The sequence below is a fragment of the Pongo abelii genome, chromosome 4 (assembly GCF_028885655.2).
Source record: "Pongo abelii isolate AG06213 chromosome 4, NHGRI_mPonAbe1-v2.0_pri, whole genome shotgun sequence".
Taxonomy (NCBI): Eukaryota; Metazoa; Chordata; class Mammalia; order Primates; family Hominidae; genus Pongo; species Pongo abelii.
Window position 1 is genome coordinate 147,209,508 of NC_071989.2, and position 27,301 is coordinate 147,236,808.

The following is a 27,301-nucleotide window of genomic DNA, read 5'->3' on the forward strand; positions in this document are numbered from 1 at the left end:
ACACATGCCATGGGCTTAAGTAGTTCTAGCTCTCTGCTATTCAGTGTGGTAGTCACTCGCCATATGTGGCTATTGAGCACTTGAAATGTGACAAATCTAAATTGAGGTTTGCTGTAAGTACACCAGATTTCAGTTAGTATAGAAAAAAGAATGTGAATTATCTCATTGATATTATTTTAGATATATTGGGTTAAATAAAATCTATTAAACTTTATTTTTACCTGTTTCTTTTCACTTATGGCTACTAGAAAAATCATATTTACATTGATTATATATGTATCTATAACTTATATATATGTTATAAAAATTATATGGGTGGTTTATTTCTGGCTTGCATTGTATCTCTGTTGGATAGTTCTAACCAATAAGTAACCAACCAGCTAAGGTGAGTAGATGAGAGGTTAGGATCAACTTCGTTCAGTGTCCAGAATGGCATGGTAGTCCATGCATAGTAGCTATTATAACTTGTATTCTTTTAATACTTAAAACTGTAGTTTTAGATAGAAGAAAATTGGTTCAATTTAGGACCTTGTAAGGATAATGTTTCTTAAGGATACATTTTATCTTTGTTCTTGCCTGAAAACATTGGACACAGTAGTTGTAGGATCCCAAAGGAAGAATGCAGTAACTGGACGTACTTTGGTTGGACTGGACATATATTTGAGGAATGTGATTATGTTAATATATCAAGTATAAAATTTTAATTCGATTTGGGTAAATTTGATGTGGAACGTATGAATGGTGTGCAGCTAATGTTCATTTTCAAAGATCTTTTGAAAAGATATATTGTTATTATAGTGAAGTGAAGCACTCAATTTAGATGCTAATCCTTTCTCAGTTTTGCAAATGCCTTTCTGGAATCTCTTTAGCATAGCCAGAGCTTTTGAAGGACTCTGAAGAGCTTGTTACTGCATTATGTTGTGGCTACACTTTTCTTCTCTTCAGAATTAGAGTAGCTTAATTTTTTCCTGATTATAAAAGTTCTGTGTTCATTATATATTGTCCGTAATCCCACCACTCATTTTTGTGTATAACATTCCAGACTTAATTCGGATATGTGTATATGTACACTCATATCTGTTCTTTTCTTACCTTTTCTTCTTTTTAAAAATGGTGTTAGTATTGATTGTCCATACTTTTATACTGCTTACCGTTTGCCAGCCATTGTGCTGAGAGACATTTTATCCCCATAATAACCCTATTGAGTTGATAATTGCTCAAAAATACATATACATACAGGTGCAGTTTGAGCTCAGATCTGTCTGACCTGAAAGTCTGAACTCTTAATACTTTTACCGTTGTACATCATCCCAAGTTAACAAATATGATTTTATAACATCTTAATTGTGGCAGTTTTCCATTAAAATTAAATACCCCCAGAACTAAAATAAATACTGGAATCTAAATTTCAGTATTAAATTTCTAAAATTGGATATCCTAGACTAAGTAAAATAGATCCAGGTCTGGGATAGCTGCTTGAAGTGAGTGGAATGTCACTTGTGTCCGTGTGAAGAGACCACCAAACAGGCTTTTTGTGAACAATAAAGCTTTTTAATCACCTGGGTGCGGGTGGGCTGAGTCCAAAAAGAGAGTCAGCGAAGGGTGGTGGGATTATCATTAGTTCTTATAGGTTTGGGATAGGCAGTGGAGTTAGGAGCAATTTTTTGTGGGCAGGGGGTGGATCTTATAAAGTACATTCTCAAGGGTGGGGAGAATATTACAGAGTACCTTCTTCAGGGCAGGGGAGGATATCACAAAGTACCTTCTCAAGGGTGGGGAGGGTGTATTGTCACAAAGTCAATTTATCAGTTAGCGTGGGGCAGGAACAAATCACAGTGGTGGAATGTCATCAGTTAAGGCAGGAACTGGCTATTTTCACTTCTTTCTTTTGTGGATCTTCAGTTGCTTCAGGCCATCTGGATGTATACATGCAGGTCACAGGGGATATGATGGCTTAGCTTGGGCTCAGAGGCCTGACATGGAGCAAAAGAGCTTTTAGAGTATTTTCCATGCTAGACTGGGGGTACTTGAGTGCTGTAGCTGTTTAAACGGGCTCTGTGGTTTGCAGGTACAGAGGCTGAGTTTTGTTATACAGTTATGGTATGATTTCCATCTTTCTTTGAACTCTTGGGTTTTCTGCAAGAGATGCTTACCTAAATTAGTAGTCCATAGTTCTGTAGAGGCATTTGAAGATTATTTTATTGAATTGTTAGTGTAAGCTTTTCTGTGAGCTGCCTAATAAACAGGATTTGGGAGAGTTTATATAAGTAGATGACGCATTGAATGCAAAATTTGAGCCTGTGTAGGACTTGCTTTTTTGACAGCGGCATTTATTTTTATTTTTTATTTAATAAATTTTATTTTTACTGTATATGTTTAAGGTATACAATGTGATATTTAGATATACATAGTTAAATGATTACTACAGTGAAGCCATTTAACATACCTGTTATCTTAGAGTTACCTTGTGTGGGTGGTAAGAGGGCCTAAAATCTACTCTCTTAGCAAGTTTTCCAAATACAATACAATGCTATTGACTATAGGCTTCATGCTGTAGATTAGAGCTCTAGATTTTTTATTTATTTATTTATTTTGCTCTGTCACCCAGGCTGGAGTGCACTGGTACGATCACAGCTCACTGCAACCTCTGCCTCCCTGGTTCAAGTGATTCTCGTGCTCCAGCTTCCCAAACATAATAGCTGGGTTTAGAGGCTTGTGTTACTAAGCCTAGCAAATTTTTGTATTTTTAGTAGAGATGGGGTTCCATGCTGTTGGCCAGGCTGGTCTCGAACACCTGGCCTCAAGTGATCCACCTGCCATGGCTTCCCAAAGTGTTGGGATTACAGGTGTGAGCCACCATGGCTGGCCAAGAGCTCTAGATTTATTCATCCTGCGTAACTGCAACTTTGTATTCCTTAAGTGTCCCCTACTCCCACCATATGGTAACCCACCTTTCTACTCTCTTGTTTTTATTAGAGAACATGTAAAAATCATGCAATAGTTTTTCTCTCTGTGTCTGATTTATTTCAATTAGTATAATGCCCTCCAAGTTTATCCATGTTGTAGAGCAGCATTTATTTAATTTGAAAACACTGTTTGTCAAAAATTAATTCGTGATTTTCTTACGGTTCAAGATAAGGAGTTTAAAAGGTCTTCATAACTCTGAGGAAGACGTCTTACCCCAGTTATATTTGTGTTGCTTTCAAAGAGGTTTGAAGTACTTCCTGTTTATAAGCTATCCTGGCATTGCAAATTGCAGTATTTAGCAGGCAAGTTCTTATTCTCTGATACCAGAAAGATGCATGTTTATGTATTTGTTGAAGTGATGATGGCCTGATGGAGCAGTAGTGGAGTGGGCTTTTGAAATCAGGATGATGGAGCAGGCATGTAAGCCTGCCCAGTGTTAGGCAGCAGGTGGATAGGAGTTTAGCCTCCTCAGGATTGCTGTTAGACTGTCCTTTATTTCACTTTGTGCTGTTTAGCCGTCAAGCAGGGTTGAAAAGACTTCATATCTAAAATAGTATTTCTGAATTAACAGGTAATAACCTCTAAATATATCAGATTATTAGTAATTATCTCTAGCTGGTGGGGCGATGGGCACTATAAATTTTCTTTGATATTTTTTCCCACATTTAAAAAAAAGTTTTTTATGTTAATGTCACAAAGTTTAAAAAACTTAGACCGTTAGATTTGTGTGTCTTAGATTTTTAGGTTTTGTTTATAATCATACACCGTGTTGTTCATTTCCAAAACACTATTAATAGGGAAATTTGATGGTTTTTCACACATTAATATGTTGATTCGTCGTTTTGAGGTAATGATTCATTCAGGACTAGATTGGCTAAAGTGGTTAGTTTGGTTTTTAAAAAAATTATAGTATACATTTCTATCAAGTCTTGAAGTGAGACTCAATTATCTCCCTGTGATAGCATTTGCTTCATTCTTTTCTTGCAGTGTATATCAAAGCGATTTTTGACCTTGGAAGTATAAAATTGTGAAGGTAGAATTTGGAAGTGACGTTCATTATCATGTGGTCTAGGGGCTGACAAATTATAGTTCTCCGGTCAAGTCTAGCCTGCCACTTATTTTTATAAATAAAGTTTTATTGGAACACAGCCATACCCATTTAGTTGTTTCTTCCTTCTCCTCCTCCTTCTTTTCTTCCTTCTTCTTTTCTCCTCTTCCTCCTCCTCACCCTTCTCTTGATCCTCCCCCTCCCCCTCCTGCTCCTTCCCCTTCCCCTCCTCCCTCCCCTTCCTCTCCTCCCTCCCCTTTCCCTACTCCTCCGTCTTCTCTTCTCCTCTCTCCTCTCCCCTCTCCCCACTCCTCCGTCTTCTCTTCTCCTCTCTCCTCTCTCCTCTCCCCTCTCCCCTCTCCCCTCTCCTCCCTCCCCTTTCCCCACTCCTCTGTTTTCTCTCCCCTCTCCCCTCTCCCCTCTCCCCTCTCCCCTCTTTGGTTTTGTTTGTTTGTTTTGAGACAGGGCCTTATTCTGCCACCCAGGCTGGGACTGCAGTGGTGCAATCACAGCTCACTGCAGCCTTGACTTCCCAGGCTCAGGTGATTCTGCCATTTCAGCTTCCCCAGTAGCTGGGACTGCAGGTGTGCACCAGCATGCCTGACTAATTTTTTGTGTTTTTTGTAGATATGGGGTCTTGCCATTGTGCCAAGGGTGGTCTCAAACTCCTGGGCTGAAAGCAGTCTGCCTGCCTTAGCCTCCCAAAGTGCTGGGATTACAGGTGTGAGCCACCATGCCTGGCCAAGTAGTTTCTAAAGAGACCGCATGGCCCCAGAGCGTAAAATATTTGCTATTTGGTCCTTTATAGAAACTTGCCAATTTTTAATCTATTTCAATCAGCTCCCCAGTAGCTGGGACTGCAGGTGTGCACTGCCATGTCTGGCTAAGTTTTGTATTTTTAGTAGAGATGGGGTTTCACCATGTTGGCCAGGCTGGTCTCAAAGTCCTGATTGCAAATGCTATACCCACCTCGGCCTCCCAAAGTCCTGGGATTACAGGCGTGAGCCATGGCACCCAGCCCAACCAATTAATTTTTCTGAAGGTTTTAAGTTATAAATTCAGTTTCTTCAGTAGATATAAAACTAAGTTATGTATTGTTTCTTGGGTAAATTTTGGAAGATTGTGGTTTTCAATGAATTAGTTCATTTTATCCACTTAGTTGATTTTGTATGCATGGAGATGTTTGTTGTGATCTCTTACTATCCTTCTACTGTTTAGCATCTGTGGCAGTATTCTCTGTTTCATAACTACTGTTGATAATTTGTTCTATTTTTTCTTTCTTTGTCATTCTGGCCAGAAGTTTATCAATTCTAGTGATCTTTTGAAAAATCCAGCTTTGGGTTTCATTAATTTTTTTTCCTCTAATACTTCCAGTTTCATCTGTTTCTGCTTTTTATTTATTTATTTTTTCTGTCTGCTTATTTTGGGTTAATTTTATTCTATCTTTACTAGTTTCTTGAGGTGAGAACTTAGGTTATTGACTTGAGACCTTTCTTCTTTGTGTAAAGATATAGTGGTATAGATTTCCCTAATCTAGGCCCTGCTTTGTCTGCATCCAATAAATTCTGATACGTTGTATTTTCATTTTTAAATTATTTTTATTGTTCTTTTTTGTTGTTTGTTTGTTTTTAAGAGATCGGGTCGCATCATGTTACCCAGGCTGGTCTTGAACTCTTGAGTTCAAATGATCCTCCCACCTCGGTCGGCCTCCCAAAGTGCTGGGATTACAGGCATGAGCCACCGCGCCCGGCCTGTATTTTCATTTTTGTTCAGTTCAAGATATTTTAAAATTCTCCTCGAATCTTCTTTGATCACTGGCTTATTTAGAAGTATGTTGTGTAATTTCCAAGTATTTGGAGATTTTCTTGCTATGTTTCTGTTACTGATTTCTAGTTTAATTCTAATTCCATATGGTCAGAGAACATAAACTTTGCATGATTTCAATTTTTTTAAAATTTGTTAATTGAGCCTTGTTTTATGACCCAATGCTACCTTTGAAATGTTCTGTTTGCACTTGACAAATAATATGTATTCTGCTTTTTTTTTTTTTTTTCTTTTTTGAGACGAAGTCTTGCTCTGTTGCTCAGGCTGGAAGTATAGAGGCACGATCTCGGCTCAAGTGATTTCTCCTGCCTCAGCCTCCCGAGTAGCTGGGATTACAGGCGCCCACCATCATGCCTGGCTAATTTCTGTATTTTTAGTAGAGGTGGGGTTTTGCCATGTTGGCCAGGCTGGTCTCTAACTCCTGACCTCAGGTGATCCACCCGCTTTGGCCTCCCAAAGTGCTGGGATTACAGGCATGAGCCACCGTGCCTGGCCTGTATTCTGTTATTGTTGGGTGGAGTGAAAGTGTCACTTAGATCTAGTTGGTTGATGGCATTGTTCTATAGCTTGCTGTTTTTTTGGTTGGGGGAAAGATCTAATTATTCTAAGAATTACTGAGAGAAGAGTGTTGCAGTCTCCAACTTTAATTGTAGATTTGACCATTCTTTATTTCAATTCTTGGATTGCCACTCCACGTGTTCTGCTCAGGATTTTTAGTTACATTCAGTGGGACAGACAGAGTGGAATATATTTATTACATTTTAGCCAGAACCAAAACTCAACCAGTGTTTTCAAAACTGAGTCTGAAACTAGTGAAGTGTTAGGCCATGGTCACACCCATGTTTGAACAGTTAGGACTAGAACTAAGGCTTCTGATTTTTTAGTCCAGAGATACTCCTAGTGGTGCTCTTCACATGTGATGCCATGGATGATGGGCAGTAAGCTGATACTTCCATAGAATAGAACTTGTTAAAGCTCGATCAAGTAATGTAATCTCCCCAGGGCAGCTTTCTTGACTGGAATTGGGGTCATTAATAGCTGCCCCTCTAACTGACCTTGTTAAAATGTGGAGAATCTCTCAAGTAAGACCAAGAAAAACCATGAAGATGGGGATATAATGGGTGGTGTTATTAAAAAATATCAAGATGCCTTGGAACAAAAGAACAGAAAATAAAGTGTAGCAAAGAATAGGGTGAACAGGGATCTGGATAGGTGGGGACCAAGGGACATGCCTTCTGTGACAGGTGCTTTATAGCTTTCTGTGTCTGCTCCATTGCTTGCTCTCTGCCTCTAGCAAAGAGCCAAAGTGAAAGTCTCCATCTCCAGTCTGCGTGATTTTGTAGTTCAAGCATCTAATCATAGCTGACAGGTCTCTCCCTCTCCTCTCGTGTGTGTGTGTGCAATGCCATGTTTGATGTGAACGTAAAACTATAAAATGTATGTGCAAATGTGCAAATTGGTATTTTTAGGGAAAAATATAATATATTTTGTCCTTCTTCAGTTATTCTTTTTGGCCCAAGGAGTAGGCTTTACTTTTTGGCAAAGTTGTCATATGTTGATAATAAAAAATTGATTTATTAAAAATATTGTGATGGTTTAAATGTAGCCAACTAATAGTTGTGGGAGGCCACCTATTTAGTTTAGAATGCCCGTATGTGACAAACATGTAAAACTAAAAGCTTATCAGTCATAACCTTCTACCCTAATAGTATTTATCCATTCGTTTTACATTTTTTTAAAATTAGGTATCTTAGAGGATTAAAGGTAGTAAATAAAAACTCACTGTGACTGTGGCAGTTAAGGATTAAACAAATTGGGTTTGTATGTTTGGTTTGTCTGCCCTCAAACTAGCCATAATGTTTATTTATTTTTTTGTCTTTAACCCTCTCCTCCCCTCATTAAATATAGTTACATAAAGGGATGCCATTCTGCTTTTCATGATGGGCAGTTCAGGTTCTGTCATGAGCATTGAGTTTCCAAACTGTCCTTGTCAGAGACAGGAGATTTCCTCCTTTCTGACTTCAGACCTGCTGTGTTGAAAGTTGCCTCTGTGGTTGATATATTTCTCAGTCATAAAGCCAACTTAGAAGGGCATAAGTCTGTGGAATATGTTTTTATTCTTAGATGGGATTATTTTATTCATTTTGAGTTGAATCTTTGTTCATATCTGATGACTGCTAATGAAGTCCTTGCCAGCAACTCAATGGCTTGCTTATTTTATTTTATTATGTTGTATGTATGTATGTATGTATTTATTTTTTGAGACGGAGTCTTGCTCTGTCACCCGGGCTGGAGTGCAATGGTATGATCTCGGCTGACTGCAACTTCTGCCTCCTAGGTTCAAGTAATTCTCCTGCCTCAGCCTCCCGAGTAGCTGGGATTACAGGCGCCCGCTACCACGCCTGGCTAATTTTTGTATTTTTAGTAGAGATGGGGTTTCACCATGTTGACCAGGCTGGTCTTGAACTCCTGACCTCAGGTGATCAACCTGCCTTGGCCTCCCAAAATGCTGGTATTACAGACATGAGCCACCGCGCCAGGCCTGTTTTAAAGAGGAATATTGGATATATAGAACCAAAGACTGTTGGGAACCAATTCCATTTGGTCATTCTCTCAAACTGCCATTAGGGCTTTTTGTAATGTCATAATTTGGAAACATAAGGAAGATATTTCCTTTGAGTTACTTTATGCTGAAATAACATCTGGTCAGTAAATATCCTACAAGTATTACTTTCAGATGTTTTGAAATGATTGGCCTCCTGCTCTGGTTTTAACCCCAGTTGAAGACACTTTAATGTTTGCAGTTTATAATAATCTACCAAGTTGAATACAGTGTGACATCGTATTTCAAGGCTTCCTTGCTAACTGTCCTTTAAATTTAACACTGGAACATGTTAGCCTGAATTACTTCTCCTTGCTTTGAGAGATAATTACTGGTTTTATAGATTGAAATATGAAAGTCATCTTCTAGGAGTGAAAAGATTAATGTTTTGGCTTGCCCTTGCTCTTGTGTCTGTAAGAATATTGCTTACTATTTCCTGGTGTAAAATGACCTGAGATATTTTATTAGAAAAATTATACCAGCCAGGGCAACATGAAAAAACTCTATCTCTATAAAAATATTAAGAATTAGCCGAGCGTGGTGGCACACACCTGTAGTTCCAGCTACTTGGGAGGCTGAGGTAGGAGGATAGCCTGAGCCCGGGAAGTTGAGGCTGCAGTGAGCCATGATGGCACCACTGCACTCCAGCCTGGGCAACAGAATGAGACTTCATTTCACACAAAGACCAGTAATACTGAACTGTAATCTTTTAAGCTCATACTAATAAACACACTTGTTGCCAGGAGCAGAGCATATTGTTTATGTTACTTTGAAGATTCTGTATTTTTGCTGAAAAATAGCTGAAGCCACTGTATATAGGAAAATTGTTTGTTTTCTAAAATTGGCCATTAATACATACCATTTAATGATTTATGTTGTCATAAAGGATCCTCTCACCTCCCTCACCTTTTCAAAACTGGTTTTTCTTATGCCATTAAAGTTTTTCAGTTAGGGAAACAGACTCAAGGCTTTAACCCATTTATGCCAGAGGTTGCAAATTTTTTGTTGTGGAAAATCAGACCTTGACAATGACCTTGAGCAGTAGGATATAAATCCCACAAGCTTAGCGTTCCAATAATGGAACACCAGGCCTAAATGGGTTAAGAAAGTTGTTTGAGTTTTCTTTTTCAAAGCAATATTAAATGTTGTAGCATTCAGATAAAAATCCAATTTTAAAATTAAAATTTCTAATCATGGCAGTTAAAAAACACCTGACACCATTGGCCACCTTTTACTTGCTTTCTACAGGGCTTTCATATTGGCCAACTGTAGAGGTTAAAAATCAAACTACTCTTTTCAACTAGGTTTTTCTATCCAATGCTCCATTAACCATTTTCTTAAAACCACTCTGAACCTAGAATTACACTAATTTGGGGGTTATGTTAATAAACAGCAATAATTGTATGTTTGGGATTTAAGGTATTGATCAAGTGTGAATTATCAGATTTGAACAGATATGAAAGTTGGTTTAGGAGGAGTGGTTACATACAAGATAATTCCTTACAGAGTGAGATGTATGATTTGTTTAAAAACATTCCAGCGGAAAAACCAATGGAAAGGTGATAAATGAAACAAGAAAGCAGAAAGTTGATGATTTTTAAAGTTTGGTAATGGTTAAGTGAGGGAGTTCATTTAGTATTCTCAATCCTTTTGGTGGGTATGTTAGAAAAAACTCATAATAATTTTTTTTTTTAAAAAGGACATGTCATCACCATGATGGTTAGTTGAGTAGGTGTTAGCATGTTAGAGGTCTGAGAGCACAGTCCTTGCCATGTGTACACCCTTCGGAGGGCATTTGCATGCTTTGCAACCCCTGGAAGGCCTTGTTTTATCCCACTCAGTCCTCTTCTCACTCTCTGTTTTATAGGCTGTCTGGTGCCTATGCTGATTTTTAGGCCAATTAGATTCTCTTGGGGATTTGTATGGGTAAATAATGGGAAAATGATGCAATTAGTAATGGAAACTGAAAAAGGAAATGATGCCATTATGTAGAGCCAGGGTCATAGGGGTCTTGACAAAGTGAACTTGTGGGTGAGTAGCAGCTATGAGTTAGATAGGCAGCAAAGAGGGTGAGAATGGGTCAGGCATTTGAGATTGGAGAATGGGATAGCCAGCTAAGAGGAGTGTCCTGGGCTTCCTGTATGGCCGCTCCTAGGGCCAGTTGCCCAGCTGTACTTGGGTTCTTCTGTATATGTGTCCTTGAAGTAAACCCTTTGTCACTATATTCAATTTGGGTTTCTGGATTCCCCCAAAAAGAGTCTACTGTAGTTACTGAACAGTGCAGAATTTTCTTGGCTAAATTAAAAGTAAGCACTTTTTTTAGAAGGTTGAAAATGATCATTGCCTATTCATCTAGGCATTCCATTGTGCAATTCTTAAGGCTTTTTTTTGGAGACTTGGCCCTTCCCCAAGTAATTTAATTTTTCTTTTTAAACCAGAGTGAAAGCAAGTTTATTAAGAAAGCAAAGGAATAAAGAATGGCCACTCCATAGGCAGAGCATTTTAAAAATTTAAAAATTTTTTAAATTTTAAAAATAAAAGTAGAGATGGGGTTTTGCTGTGTTGCTCAGGCTGGTCTCAAATTCCTGGACTCAAGCGATCCACCTGCCTCGGCGTGCCCAAGTGCTGGGATTATAGGCACAAGCCACCGCACCTGGCCCCAGAGTCATATTTTTAAAGTTCTGTCTTGTATAGTACGAAACCTTTTGTCTCTTATCTGCTTGACTTTTATATAATTTAGTAGTGGTTTACATTGTTCACTAGACTTTGATTGAATTGAATTTAATAAATGGCAATAATCAGGTGTTTTTTGGTGGAGGGGTTAGCTTGCTGTCTTCAGGTTTCCTATGCTTGAGAATTTGCCTCAACACAATTTTAGGTGGCTGTAACACTATTTTGTTGGCCAGTATAATTTTAGATTCCTCACTTTGGTTGTTGGTTGTTAAAAGACATAGGGAGCTTTGTTTGACTCTAAATCTACCATTGTCTTTCTCTTTCCTTTTCTTTGGTATTCTTTTTTAGGGGACGAAAATAAGAATTGAGAAGATCTGGCTTAGATAATGCTAGTAATGGAGATTTAAAAAAATTACCTATTATTTTATTGTTAGAAAGCACTAGAGCAAGTATAGAATTATGTATAGTAAATAGGATATACAAAGAAAGAAAGGATTGGCATTCATTGGCTCTGGGGAGTGGGCTAAGGTTAAAACAAAGATTTAGAGTCAAAAATTAATTAGTGTGCAGGAGACAGCAAACCTCTTGGCTTGGTGGAAATGGAAAACTATTTAATAACCATAACTGGCTAGAAGCAGTCTTCTTTCCCCATTAGTAGGTGGCTCACTGACATTGTCATAGGTGTTTGAAATGTTTGTTTTTCTCCCTTTAATTTGCTCCTGTATACAAAGTTACTGCCGAAGGAGCCAGGAGTGAATCAGACTTGAGCAATACGGGGCTTGTGGAAAGAGATGTTTTGATCATATTGTTATTTTTGTGTCATAAAATCTTAGATTGGCAACTTTCTTCTAGGGTGGATTTAGCCTTTGATACATTTTCTTAGGCCCGCGAAAATGAGCTGCTAAAGTAGAAATGAATAAAACTATTCGGTTTAGCCTCTAGACAGTGACACATTAAGGACTAATGACTGCCAAAAGGAAATGTCAAACACTAAGCTAGTCTACTTTCTTTGGCAGCTGAGAATCCGGTGAATCAACAGTTTTAGGGGGTGTATATTTAATGTGGGTGGAGGAAGAAAGTGTCTAACATTCTTTAAGGCCCTGTTAAGTTCAGCAAAGTTGGACTTGGAACCTGATTCTACTTTTCTAAGCACAAGAAAGTCACGTGCTACAGAATGAGGGTGGTTACTGTTTGTCACGTAGATAGTATCGAATAAGACACTTTAAAATGTGTTTACGGGCTTTGTCTTTATTTTCATTTAATTGTTGGTAGGTGCGAAGCAGCATGCATTTGTGTGTGTGAGGGACATAAGAGTTTTGATTGCCTTCGTCCCCCTTTTCACAAACAGGAATTATCTGAAGAGTCTTGTGGAAGAGAATGGATAAAACTGTGATCCTTGAGGCATAAGGAGCAAATTTAGACTGAATTTCTACTAAATATTACTGTTAAGAAAAGGACAACAAATTTAGAGCTTTTAAGCTTATAACCAAGTATGATTGCCGTGTCCTGGGTACTTGATTGCCATGTCCTGGGTACTTAACAGTTTAACAGTTTAGCACTTAAATATTCACATATAGATATAGGGGCAGGGAATGATAGCTAAAGGGTACAGCGTTTTTTTGTTTTTTTGTTTGTTTGTTTTGAGACAGATTCTCGCTGTCTGGCCCAGGCTGGAATGAAGTGGCGTGATCACGGCTCACTGCAACCTCTGCCCCCTAGGTTCAAGCGATTCTCCTGCCTCAGCCTCCCAAGTAGCTGGGATTACAGGCGCCCACCACCACGCCCGGCTAATTTTAATATTTTTAGAGACAGGGTTTCACCATCTTGGCCAGGCTGGTCTTGAACTCCTGGCCTCAGGTGATCCACCCTCATCGGCCTCTCAAAGTGCTGGGATTACAGGCGCGAGCCACTGCGCCTGGCCCAAGGGTACTGGGTTTCTTTAGGAGGTGATAAAATGCTCTAAAATTGACTGTAGTAATGGTTGTACATTTCTGTGAATAAACCAAAAAAACATTAAATTGTACACTATCAATGGGTGAATTTTGTGTGACCTATGTCAGTATATAATCTGTATCAGTAGATAATTATCTTACATATTTGTAAAACTATTTAAAGATATTTACATGCTTTTCACATGTCAGTTTGCTAATGATATGATACGTATTTTAAATTATATTTCCTGTAGGAGTTCAGGCAATTTGTTCATCTTAGTGAAGTAAAGAGTATTTTTCCCATTTTGAAACACAGCATGTGTCTGTTATTGCCACCAGAATTACATGGTCTACATTAAATCCTATATTGTGTACATTGTTGACCTCTTTAATCTTCTGACTTTGTATGGGACAAACTAATGGCCTGCAATTTTCTGTGACTATTTCGTTTAAATTATACAAATGTTGAATTAAGGATTGCTGAATTAAAAATAGTTAAAAAAAACACCTCAAATTATACTGAACAGGTGTCATTTCAAGCTGACTGTTTTTCATTTGGGGGCAGGGTATCTTCTCTGAAAAAGTGTTAGATCTCTACATTATGTACATTGTTAGCCCTTAAAGATTTTTGAATGGTTTGGATTATTAGAAGATTCTGCATATAATCACCTAGAATTTGATTATACAGCTCTGAGAACTATGAAAAGGAACTAATTTTTCTATTAATTACATGTTTGGATTATTATTTGCAGTCAGAGCTTTGGGGTTGGGTATTTTGGTTGAAATATTGGCACTCATAAATACATAGTAGTATCCTAAAGCTTTGTTCTAGGCCCACTTGAAGGAATTGCAAAAAAAGATGTAGCAGAAGTTTTAAGTGAAGTGGTTTGTTTTAGCAACTTTAACTTATTTACTTAAAAATAGGTTTTTTACTTTTTTGCTTCTATTGGGTAGTACCTGTAGTTCAACAGCATGGATTTTCACCTTCTTTTGGAGCGAGGAGGAGACAACATTCCTTTTTAAAGCCGGCGTAGTTCCTCCCTCCCTCCCTCCCTCCCTCTCCTCTCTCTCTCTCTCTCTCTCTCTCTCTCTCTCTCTCTCTCTCTCTCTCTCTCTCTCTCTCTCTCTCTCTCTCTCTCTCTCTCTCTCTCTCTCTCTCTCTCTCTCTCTCTCTCCCTCTCTCTCCCTCCCTCTCCCTCTCTCCCTCCCTCCCTCTGTTTTTGTAGAGATAGGGGTCTGGCTACTTTGCCCAAGCTGGTCTCGAACTCCTGGGCTCAAGTGATCCTCCTGCCTCAGCCTCCCAGAGTGCTGAGATTACAGGCATGAGTGGCAGGCCATTGTCATAATTTCTTAGTCAAAGTATTAGTTGAAGAATTCAAATATAATGTCCCCTGTCTACTTTTTATTGTTGCTTTATTTGGGGGATATTTACTTTCTTTTTGAAAAGAAAATTCTTGAAGAGAAGCCTGATGGTGGGATTTCAGGCACTGTGGCAGGAAGTAAGAAAGATGTGTTATGGTAGAGGTGGTCACACTTAGATCAGTGTGGGCAGCTGCTTGTGGGGCATATTTTGGGGGAGGGGCATTTCTCTCTAAATTGATGTACTAGGAGATAGAGCATATTTTTGCGCCCCAAGTAAATTTTTGATGCATTACAAAAAGGAAACATTTGGGCAACTCCCATTTCTGTTGCTTTGGAGCTTAATAGTCATTAAGTTGGTGTTTCTTTATGTGGTACTGAGTAAAAGCTAAAAGTAGCGGAGATTGTATAAGCCATTATATCTTTTGTTAGTTTTGAACTTGTTGGGAACACTTATAATTACCTGTGTTTCTAGAGATAAATCAAGTGACACCTCTATTTTTTTAAGTTCTTCTTTATCTAGCTGAGATTCAGGGGTCTTGCTTCTTGGGTAATAAATTCTACCTAATTTGAAGCTTTGCTTTCCTTCCAGAGATGTTTGAACTATGTTTACTAATGCATATATGCTGTTGGCATAAAGATAAATTTGTTACTGAAGGGATTTTCTATGGAGAGACTGTTCTAGTGCTTGACAGCTGCACTGAGCATGAAAAGTTACCTAAGCTTTCCCAAGTCTATGTTTCCTCAGCTGGGAATTGGGGATGATAATGGTGCCTATGCACACATCATGGTTACAAGTGTATAGAAAAGAGTCATGTAAGGCACAGCCACTGCTGTTAATACTAGTGTTACTATTAACATTGCTATAACTAATAATTTATATTTGAATTGTTCACACTTTAAGTCCTCTTTTTTTGTTTGTTTGTTTTTTTAGCTCTTCTGATTTCCAGTAGTTTCATAGAGCCATTGCATTTATCATTCTCCTCCAAGAGCTTAGTTCTCTCTCTGCTCCCCCTTTTCTTCTCCCTTCTTTTACAGTCATGGTCAAACACATTTGGAGAATTTTCTCTTCTACATATGTATTCTGATAATAATGTCTAAAGACTGTGTCCCCTGTTGACTGTGCTGCATAGGTTATTTTATTGCTCTCCATTTGTCTTAACTGTCTTGCCTGAAGTTGGTAGCTTTATTCCTAGATTCATAATATACTCTCTTTACTATTAAATGTGCATTTTGATTGGGCCTGGCATACTTTTTTTTTTGAGATGGAGTCTCTGTCGCCCAGGCTGGAGTGCAGTGTCGTGAGCTTGGTTCACTGCAAACTTCACTTCCTGGGTTCAAGTGATTTTCCTGCCTCAGCCTCCTGAGTAGCTGGGATTACAGGTGTGCACCATCATACCCAGCTAATTTTTGTATTTTTAGTAGAGACGAGGTTTCACCATGTTGGTCAGGCTGGTCTTGAACTCCTGACCTCATGATATGCCTGCCTCGGCCTCCCAAATTGCTGGGATTACAGGTGTGAGCCACCTCGCCCTGCCTGGCATACTTCTTTGTTGTTAATTCTGAGTTATCTGGCATGGGGAAGCATGGCTCTGATCGTCAGTGTTCATTCTCTGAATTGAGTTTTGTATAGGCATCTCTGTATAAAATTTCTTGATTATTCTTTCCTACTCGTTTTGGCTTTATTTGGTTATTGCATTTGAAGTAGACTATTTGAATACTATAACTATTCATATAGTTTCATGTTCATTTTTTATAAGTTGTATTTCCTCTCTAGTTTATTATTTTTTTTAATTAGCACTAGAGGAAAAAGCTGTTATGAATAGGGTTTTGTTTTGTCATTTTTGTTTTAACAAACCCACTATCTCCTTGTTTAAGAGAATTTACACACCCTAGAACCAGTTGAATAATTAACCAAAAACAGTAAACCTAGGCATAGCCTATGTATTTAAAAAACAAAAACAAAAACAAAGATGGTGGGACAGGCAGTGTGAGGTCTAGAAGTTCTCTTTTCCTTTCATGTTATAACATTCTCTGTCTTTAGAGCTCTTAAATCTGAAGAGAAAAATCTTATTAGGAAAATCTTTATAGTTAAGCAGGGCTGACTTTGAAGTGAGGCACGTGGGCTGGCTGGTATCATCACTCCACTTCAGGAGATGTGAACAGTTGCCATCAGATGTTATCTATGAACTTACTCATTGGATTAATGGTTATTTGCTTCAGAAAACTAAAGAGTAATAGGAGAGCATTTCATTTGCTGGCTTTCATAGGGTTCTTGTTTTGAAAAAGGTCTGTTGTTGAACTGAGATCCTTATGGTTGCATTTCTTTATACCTGATAAAAAGTTTCTTTTTTTTAAATTCTAAAAATAGGCAGTGCATTTACATGGCTTAAAGGGGTCTAAAAGAGTATCGAATGAGCATTGCCTCTCATCCCTGTTACGTAGCCATTCAGTTTGTCTTCTTACAGTTTCTTGTGTACCTTCCAGAAATATTTTTTGTAGATAAAACACACACACACACACACACTCTTAATCTTAAGATTTTTGTGTCTTTTGACCTTATATTGAAAGTTATTATACTTGATTGTGAAATAGGTTTTACTATGATAATTTGCTGACCTACACTTATTTTGTTTTTTTCCTCTAAAACAATGTTTTCCTAATGTTTATTTACTCTGCTCTTATGGCTACCCAGTCTGATTCCACATCCCCTCTTTTGGCCAAACCATCCGCAATTTGTGCTCTCTCTCTCTTCTGTCTTTGCCTTCCTTCTTCTTTCTTAGATATTTAATCCTGGATGCCTCTGTTCCTATTCACTGTACTATGGCATCAGCTTATAGTCTCTTAATTGCAATGAACTCTATGAAGCTCACATGTCTGGAATGTAATCACTTTGGCTTCTTTCATGTTTGAATTGTTTTTCAACCAAGTCAGATCGAGTGGCCTTAGGCTAGGTGCTCTGTTATTGACTGTTCTGTATAATGTTGAGGATACTTCTATTTAACAAATAGTTTAATACTAATAATAGTACATCTTACTGTATTATCTATGTAGCCATTAGGCATTTACCATCTTCTTTCAAATGTTTATCTCACGGTGTTAGATCTCTTTATACTTCATTAATGTATTTTTCTCATCACAGATGGTTTAAAGTCTTCATTTACTGTAACAACTTTGAAGGTTTTACTATTTCACTGTAGTCTCTTTCAGTTTGTGTATCCAACGACTCCTGTGGTCTTTAGCTCTGGATCGAGGGTCTTATCTAGAAAATCTTTATTTTGTTCTTTCTTAATTTTTAGTGAGGCTGTCTGGTTTTAGAGCCCAAAGACGGATGCTTCTGCAGATTTAAGTTTTACCTATTATCACTACAAAACAAACAGAAACCCTGTCTAATAAGTCTTTTGGTGATTTATATTAGTTTCTGCTTTCTAATATTGGATCTTCAGCGATGCACATCCGTTCTGTTAAGGGGATATTGAGCATTACCTTAAGCAATGGTAAAAACTGGCATGCTGTGTTATGTGAAGAAAGAAGATGATTCAGTAAACAAACAAAAGGCATCTATTGCCTTGTGCCAGCTGGCATCAGTGTAGAAAACATGCAGTGTAATGTCACCCATGATATATTCCTGGGAAGTTGAGGTTCAGGATAATTCCACAAAATGGTTTCTGTGTAAAACATATCATGGATGACAGAGGGGAGAGAATGCACACTGCCTTTGTCGTTTTCATTATTGGGCTCTTAACTGAGCCTCATTTCCTATCCTGATGGGCATTCTTGTGCCTGATCTCTGTCTGCAGGGCTTCTGGGGCCCTTGACTTCACATCCTCCAGAGGTTGTTCAGTTGATCATGGCAGCTAGTCATCATAGAAGGTGATGCTACTTTGTCTGTGGGTGAAGGTGGACTCTGACAGCATCCTTGAGGAATGGGTGATTTTAGTCTCTAAGCAGGAGAGGTGTACACCTGGTTAACATGGGTGCTATCTGGCTGGGCGCGGTGACTCACACTTGTAATCCCAGCACTTTGGGAGGCCGAGGGGGGGCAGATCACTTGAGGCCAGGAGTTTGAGACCAGCCTGGCCAACATGGTGAAACCCTGTCTCTTAAAAAAAATGCAAAAATTAGCTGGGTGCGGTGGCATACACCTGTAGTCCCAGCTACTTGGGAGGCTGAGGCAGGAGAATCGCTTGAACCCGGGAGGTGGAAGTTGCAGTGAGCCGAGATTGCACCACTGCACTCCAGCCTGGGCGACAGAGTATGACTTCGTCTCAAAATAAATAAATAAAGGCCAGGCATGGTGGCTCCATGCCTGTAATCCCAGCACTTTGGGAGGCTGAGGCAGGCGGATCATCTGTGGTCAGGAGTTCAAGACCAACCTGGCCAACATGGTGAAACCCCATCTCTACAAAAATACAAAACAAAACAAAAAATTAGCCAGGCATGATGGCGGGTGCCTGTAATCCCAGCTACTTGGAAGGCTGAGGCAGGAGAATTGCTTGAACCTGGGAGGTGGAGGTTGCAGTGAGCCAAGATCGCAACATTACACTCCAGCCTGGGCAACAAGAGTGAAACTCCATCTCAAAAAAATAAAAAATAAAATAAATAAATAAATATATAACATGGGTGCTACCCAATTAGTAGTGCTACAGTTCTGGAGCAGGATTTTGGAGGTCTCTAATGGGCCTGACATTAACCCTTTAAGTACTTGAGTAGTAGGGGTGTGAAATATTTCAATACTTTTAACATTGCCTCAGTGTAACCCATGATGAGCCTTGCCTGTGAGGCTGTGGGCTAATAGCCAAATACCTTCCTTCCATATTGACATTTTTTTTGCTTCCAGGCTCAGCTCGAGGTACTTTCTTTCACCTCTTTCTCGGGCAGTGTTCTAGGATAGTGATTCCAGCCTTTTCTCCATTATACATTATTTTCTCCACTGCCTTCATACTTTACATTTCTGCTTCTTTGGGGGGTGGGGGGATACATTGTTGTCACTTGCTTTCCTTTCCAAGACCCAGGGAATCTCATGGCTACTATAGTTCAGTTATAGTTTCTTCCTATATAGGTCATATTTCATGTTTAATATACTTGTAAGAAATTAGACTTTAACATGTCCAATTATACAAAAATTTGTAAAGGCAAAGGTAATCTTTTAAAATTTACATACACACATACCTTTTCCATAAATGAAATGTATATACATGCTGATTCTCCTGATTTCCCTCCTTCCCTTCTCCTCCCTCCTTCTTCCTGCCTCTCTCCACATTCCACATCCTCTCTCCTTAAGAACTAGTGTTACCAATCTGGAATCAATAACTGTATACTTTCCTTTGCCTATAGATTCCTGCTTCCCTTCCCTCTTTGCGCACATATACACACACACACACATATTTTTGCATAGGTGTTTGCCTGATCAAAGTGGGATCATTGTTCACAAACCTGCATCATCTTATTCATCAGTAACTCATGGAAATCGTTGCAAGCCTTCTGGTTTACCTCTAATTCGTTCATTTTGTTGCTGAGTAATAGGTCATGGCATGACTACACTATGTATTATTTGACCACTCCCCTCCCATGTGTTGTGTGTTTTTATTTCTGTGTGCTAACAGTAGGTGTTATTTGTTTTAATTTTGCTGATCTGATGAGTGTGAAGCAGTTGTTCATTATTACTTTTTTTTTTTTGTCCCGAACTCCTGACCTGAAGTGATTCTCCTGCCTCGGCCTCCCAGAGTGCTTGGGATTATAGGCGTGAGCCACTGCACCCGGCCTGCTCATTATTACTTTAAGTTGTATTTCCCTTGACCACTGTTGAATTCAAATAATGTTTTTAATATACTTGTAAGTCATTGGATTTGCTTTTTTATGAAGTGTCTGTTCGTATTCTTTGCCCATTTTCTACTGTCATGTGTATGTTTTTCTTTGCCAGAGCTCTTGGTATATTATAGCTATTTGTCTTTTGAAATTGCGTGTGTTTTCCCCTGCCTTTTCTATCCTTCCTAGCCAGCGGAAGTGTATACTTTAAAAAAAAAAGTATTGAAGTTTTGTTTTTGTTTTCAGGTAGATGTGTTTATCTTTTGTTTTATGGCTAGAGGATTTCCTGTTTTGGGTTAAAAATGTCTTTCTCACTTAGATTACTTACCTGCATATAAGTTTGGGACTATCAGGATTAAATCACAGAAGCAGAAGAACTAGGAAAGATATGTAAGGAATTTATTATAGGGATTTGACATTTTACAATCATGGGCACAAGTTAAAGAGTTTATGTGAGGCTGTTGCTTTTATATTTCTTTTCTAAAAAGGGAGAGAACTTTTCAATTTGGTGTTTCTAGGCAAGAACCTTCACATTTCAAATGAGGGTTTGAAATAAATTGACATATTTCAAATACAGATTCCTTTGCAAAAATGTCATGGGTGATAATAAATTGCCTGACTTTGAGCTTTTGGGTTTAAAGAAAATTCTTTTCACATAGACCATTTTAATTGTTTAAGATCAAAATTCATTTGACCTGGGTGAATGGAAGAAGAAGCCCAATCATAGAGCTGAGTTAGTGAAGGTTTTTGGAGCCTTTCCTGCTATAACATTCTATGATAAACCTTCCTTTCACAATTATCATTGATATTACATCTGCAATACTTTCGTACTTGTAAGTAGTTTTAAGAATATTTGTTTTTATTTTTTTACCCACATCTGCAAAAATGTGTGTGGATATCTGTGAATTATTTATGGATATACAAGTTTCTGAATGCAAGCACTGAATGTGACTCTACACTCATTCAAGTGAGTGATTCTTTTTCTAATCAAGTAAGAGCAGTCAGTACAAGACTCAAAATCACAGGGGGAGCCAAACTTAAAAAAAATCTTTGACAAGAAATGAGCTAAATAATGGCTTTCTCTTTGAAATAAATAGGGGCTATTTTCTCTTGATCTGGGGCTGTTTGCCTCTATTTCCCCCCAACTGAACACATGTACTTGTGTCTGTACACACACTCTCTTACATAGACTTAAGTGAAAAGTGTAAATGCTAGAGGAACTTAAGTGGGAGAAGGAAAAGAGGACAGAACAGTTAAACAGACTCCTCAGACTGCAATAGTGTAAAATATAGAAATTATGTGGTACAGTGAAAATAGAATAAAGGATTTAAAATGCAGAATTGATTTGACCCACTAAGCCTCTCTATTAGAAAAACATTTCCCAGTAAGCCTCTGTAGACATTTTTCAGTTCCTTCTTTGGATAATTTTTTGTCATGTTACATTGTTTCCCCTTACTCTCTGTAGACACTGTTCATTAAAAAGGGTAATGATGGCTTATGTAATAATGTCATCCTGTGGATGCACATCCAGTGTACTTCATACTCCACGGGACATACACTCTGAGTGATTTTCTTCCCAGCATTGGTAATGTATTTTCACTGAACTCACATCTTTTGAGTACCCATTATAACCATTGACAGATACTTTCCATTTCAGAGAGAAAAAAATATTGGGATTTAGAGTGTGAAGAGCAAAATTGGTCCACTCAAACACCAAACCCATGATTGGCTTTTAAACTGTCATTTTGTTTGTTTGTTTTTGTTTTGAGATGGAGTCTCACTCTGTCACCCAGGCTGGAGTGCAGTGGCGCGATCTTGGCTCACTGCAACCTCTGCCTCCCAGGTTCAAGCGATTCTTCTGCCTCAGCCTCCCAAGTAGCTGGGACTACAGGTGCCCGCCAGCACGCCCAGCTAATTTTTGTATTTTTAGTAGAGACAAGGTTTCACCATATTGGCCATGCTGGTCTTGAACTCCTGACCTTGTGATCTGCCCACCTCAGCCTCCCATAGTGCTGCAATTATAGGCGTGAGCCACTGCGCCCAGCCTAAACTGTCATGTTTTAAACCAAACAAGCTAACCAGCCAGCACTTGTTTTTTCTATGTGTAGATATTAATATAACTGTGGATGCAGGAAACTGCAAATTTACCAGTAGATGCCCTTTACTTTCAGTGAGAGAAAATTCAGTTCATACTGGGTTAAACTGGTTTTTGTTTTTTCCTGTTTCCTAAAAATTTGCATCTAGGTGAGTTTTCATCTTCCTTTTAAAAAGCTTAGAATGCTGTTTTACCAGTGGTTTTTAGTTGCTGGCACTTGCCAGGAGGTGTTTGGGGAGTCTACAATTTTGCACAGTGTTGGGTGGGTGAGACAAGGTCTTTACTTCGTCACTGTAAGCATGTGTCTTTCCTTCTTATAAAAAGAGCTGGAAAAGCAGTAAGAGTTGATTTTTGGTAGGTACTTTCGATTTGGGTTGGCTAAGTAAAAATGGCAGTAGAATTTTACTGTCTGGCATTTGACAGATTTTGTAGTTTGCCTAGGTAGAGAAATTTGAGTTGTTAGCTGGTCTTGATTGTAATGAAAATGTGAAAAGAAATGTGTGTTATTACTTGAGACTTTGAAGAGCTCTTATAATTACGATTTTTGAAAGAATCTTTCTAAAGAAGGAGAAAGTATGTGACACTGGAGAGGGAACTAGGGACATTATAGAGTTAATTTTGGGTAGAGAATGAAGGGATTTCAAAATCCTGAAACTTGTTGATACGTATTTTTTGAAGTATAACCCTCAAGATGTCATTTCTTATCTTTAATTTCTGTTAAGATGGGAAGTAGATAATGGCTTGGAGCTTTTATTAAAATTATATTGATAGCCATGCCACATACTTTTTAACAAAACCAGCAGTTCTGCTGAGATTTCCGACAGTGAAGCCATTAATGAACCTCTTGTATATGAACGTAACAAATTAAACCTTATAATAAGATACTCTTTTGTAGTGTGTGAGGGAGTAAAATTAACCTTGTCACTACACTGTGATGGTGCATTTCTTTCTTTTCCTTTTTTTAAAAGAATAAAACAGGGTCTCACTCTGTTACCTAGGCTGGAGTGTAGTGGCCGTGATCATAGCTTACCAAAGTTTTAAACTCCCAGGCTCAAGTGATCTCCCACCTCACCACCCAAGTAGCTGGGACTATAGGTGTGTGTTACCACACTCAGCTAATTTTTAAATTCTTTGTAATAATGGGGTCTCGTCATGTTGCCCAGGCTGGTCTCAAACTCCTGGCCTCAAATGATCCTCCTGTCTTGGACTCCCAAAGGGCTGGTATTACAGACAGGAGCCACTGTGCCTGGCCTGCATTTCTGTTTAATATTTGCACCATGTTAGGGAGCTAGAAATTATTGTTTAAAACTTCTAAGAGTACATGACTAAGATTGGCAAAAGGGTGGATTTTACTAGGGTAAATTGGACTCAAGCAAGAGCGTTTCCCTTGTCTGCCCCATGTTTTACAAGGTAGAAACTGGACCTTTCTGTGCCTAATTCATGAGATGAAATCCTTATTGAGACTTGAAAAGAAAGTGTAAATATGGAAGTATTTTAGAGAGAAATTGTGTATCTTTTCAGAAAATAGTTTTAGACTAGAGATTGATAATGAACACTTGAAAGTTGTCATGGGAACTCCAAGGCTGTCTTTAGTACATTCTGGTGAATGAATGATTTCTTTCATGTTTTTCCCTCATGCCCCAATCTACTGCCCGTTTCTCTTGGAGGGAGTCATATTCTTTTTCACCTGACTATTGGTTCTTACCCTTTGCCTGCCCTTTAAATAAATTTCTTTCCTTTTTTCTTTATCTCCCTTAACAGCCTTTTTCTAATAGTGGAAGTTACAGATTTTTCTCTGCAAAACAAGAAAAATTGCCAGAATACATCTCTCTAAGTCGCTGCTTTGGTCATCATATCCTAGCCGTCTTCAGAAATCTGGAGTGACTGCTCTTGTCAACCATGTTAAATCTAAGCTCCCTTCCTAGCCCCAGAGGCTTCTTGTCATTTGGTCCTACTTTGGCCAAGCCCAGAGTAACTTCACTGTTAATGGGCATCATGTCTCAGATTACTGGCTCTGGCCTTCCCTGTACCCAGCCATATTGAAATCATGCTGTTCCTTTTGTACCAAGCTCAAAGCTCATTTATCCACTGCATTCTTTAAAAAAATTTTTTTTAAATAGAGATGGGGTCTTGCTATGCTGCCCAGGCTGGTCTCCAACTCCTGGCCTCAAGCAATCCTCCCACCTCGGCCTCCCAAAGTACTGGCATTACAGGTGTGAGCCTACCACTGCATTCTTAAGTGCCTTCCTATTTTCTAAATATCAGTAATATTGGTGCTACTGTCCATTTGTATTTAACCATCAAAGCATGAAGCATGGTACTGTTAATGCATAAAGGTTAAATGATTTATACAAGGTCCCATAGCTAGTAAGTAGAGGTGCTGTACTTTGAACCCAGCCTGGCTCCAGAATTTGAGCCCTTAACCACTGTGCAACACTGTAAGGTCTAGTTGAAATTAATAGTATATTAGATTGACAGTACCATAACTTACAATTGTAATTCCCTTTCCAACATTTTATTTTGAAAATTATGCATGTAGGGAAGCTGAAAGAATTATACAGTGAACCACCCACACACGAATCCACTTCTTAGATTCTATTAAATGTTTAAATATTTCCTTTGAGACATATTTAGCCATCCCTGTATCCATCTTATTGTTTTGATGCATTTCAAATTCAGTTGCAGACACTTGTACATTCACCTCTAAACACTGTCCCATATGTGTCATTAATTAGAGTAAAAAAGAAAACTTTTTTTTTTTTTTTTTTTTTTTTTGAGACAGGTTCTTGCTCTGTTGCCCAGGCTGGAATGCAGTGTTGTTAACACTGCTCACTATAGCCTTGAACTCGTGGGCTCCAGCAGTCCTCCCACCTCAGCTTCCTGAGTAGCTAGCAGCACAGGTATGCACCACCATACCTGGTTAATTTTTTTATTTTTTATAGAGACAGGGTCTTGCCATGTTGCTCAGACTGATCTTGAACTCCTGGGCTCGAGTGATCCTCCCACCTTGGCCTCCCAAAGTGCTAGGATTATAGGTATGAGTTCCTGTGCCTGTCCCAGTATTTTTAAAGGTAAGTTTTATACATACTGAAATGTACAAATCTTAAGTGTACTATTGGTGAATTTTGATAAAGGCACATACCTTGTAACCCAAGCCTCTATCAAGATAAAATTATATAATAGCCTTTTAGTTGAATATTTGGCTTCTTTTTCTTTTTTTTTTTTTTGAGACGGAGTCTTATTCTGTCACCCAGGCTGGAGTGCAGTGGCATGATCTTGGCTCACTGCAACCTCTGCCTCCCGCATTCAAGCAATTCTCCTGCCTCAGCCTCCCAAGTAGCTGGGATTACAGGCACCTGCCACCATGCCCAGCTAATTTTGTTTGTATTTTTAGTAGAGACGGGGTTTCACCACTTTGGCCATTGTTGGTCTTGAACTCCTGACCTCAAGTGATCCGCCTGCCTTGGCCTCCCAAGGTGCTGGGATTACAGGTGTGAGCCACTGGGCCCAGCCTTTGGCTCTCTTATAGTTGAAGTACATGAGTTCTACATTCCCCTCAGAATTAACCCCTGCTTTTCTGATTGTTCATGAACTTTCATTGGTTCTTCAGTTATTACATTGACTTGAGAACAGGGCCATCTCCAGCTTACGTGCCAGCTTACTTGGCATGGAGCATAGTATGATTGATGGGCTTGTTATTGTAGTCATCATTCTCAATTCCTAAATGGGACACATGTATATTCTTAATTGATTAAAAATTCCTTTGATATGTCGTTTCTAGTCATTTTCATGAGTTAAGCTAACCATATTCCTATTAGTTTTCCAATAGCACATGACTTGTTCAAGTGGCTTTGATGTTGAGGGAGTGCTTCCCTTGACACCTATCCTTTTGTTTCCGCGACTGCCATTTTATAGATATTGTTTAAAGATTTCTCAGACTGGTTTAGGAGGAAAGGATGGTTCTGTGAGTCTCATCTCCCATCTACACCCATTCCCTTGGTGATCTCATCTAGGCTCGTGACTTTAAATACCTGTATTCACGGATGATGACTTCTAAATTTATGTTTCCATCCTGGACCATTCCCCTGGACTTGTCATCTCTACTTAGATGGCTAATAAACATTCTAACTTTAACATGTCACATATTGAATCTTAATTGTTCTGCATCCCCCACTTTCCTAATGTGTTCCACTTACAGTCTTCTTAATCTTTTCTTGGTATTCAGTTAGTTAAAATGCTAGTTACAAATAACAGGGCTCAGAGCAGTGGCTCACGCCTGTAATCCCAGCACTTTAGGAGGCCGAGGCAGGTGGGTCACTTGAGCCCAGGAGTTTGACAGCAGCCTGGGCAACATGGCAAAACCCCATCTCTACAATAAATACAAAAATTAGGCAGGTGTGGTGCCATGCACCTGTAGTCCCAGCTACTTGGGAGGCTGAGGTGGGAGAATCGCTTGAGTCCAGGAGGCAAAGGTTGCAGAAAGCCAAAACTGCAACTCTGCATTCCAGTCTGGGCAACAGAGCAAGACCCAGTCTCAACAACTGAACAAAAAACAGAAGTCTAGCCTTTCATAAGTATATCTAATCCCCAGACTCCCTTCTCAATTTAAACTGAGGGCGGGGTGTGGTGTGTGTGTGCATGCGTGTGTGTTTAAAGATTGATATAAAATATTTGAAAGGCGAGATCTTAAAAATATTATTTTCCAGTGTGGTACCTCTGATACTGAAATAATTGATGAATAAATCAAAATACTGATTATTGTTTTTGGAAAGCCAGTAGATTTATGTTTTTACTGGAAATATATTTGTTTAATAATTTTAGTTATAAATTAGGGTAATGGATTTGGTGGGAGTGTCAGCTGAACTTCAGATAAACCGTTTATAGTTTGTCCTGTTTGTCACGATCTATCTGATTCATCACACATCTAATTCAAAGCAAGCACAAATTGTCTAAATGATACCACTTATGCACTGTAATTTTTTTTGACACTTTAG

General features: G+C 38.7%; 1 protein-coding gene across 3 annotated transcripts in view; it reads left to right on the plus strand.

Annotated features, from left to right (window-relative positions):
• Positions 1–27,301, plus strand: part of CTNNA1 (catenin alpha 1) — a 177,093-nt gene that overhangs the window by 75,520 nt on the left and 74,272 nt on the right. The gene's annotated exons all lie outside the window — the stretch shown is intronic.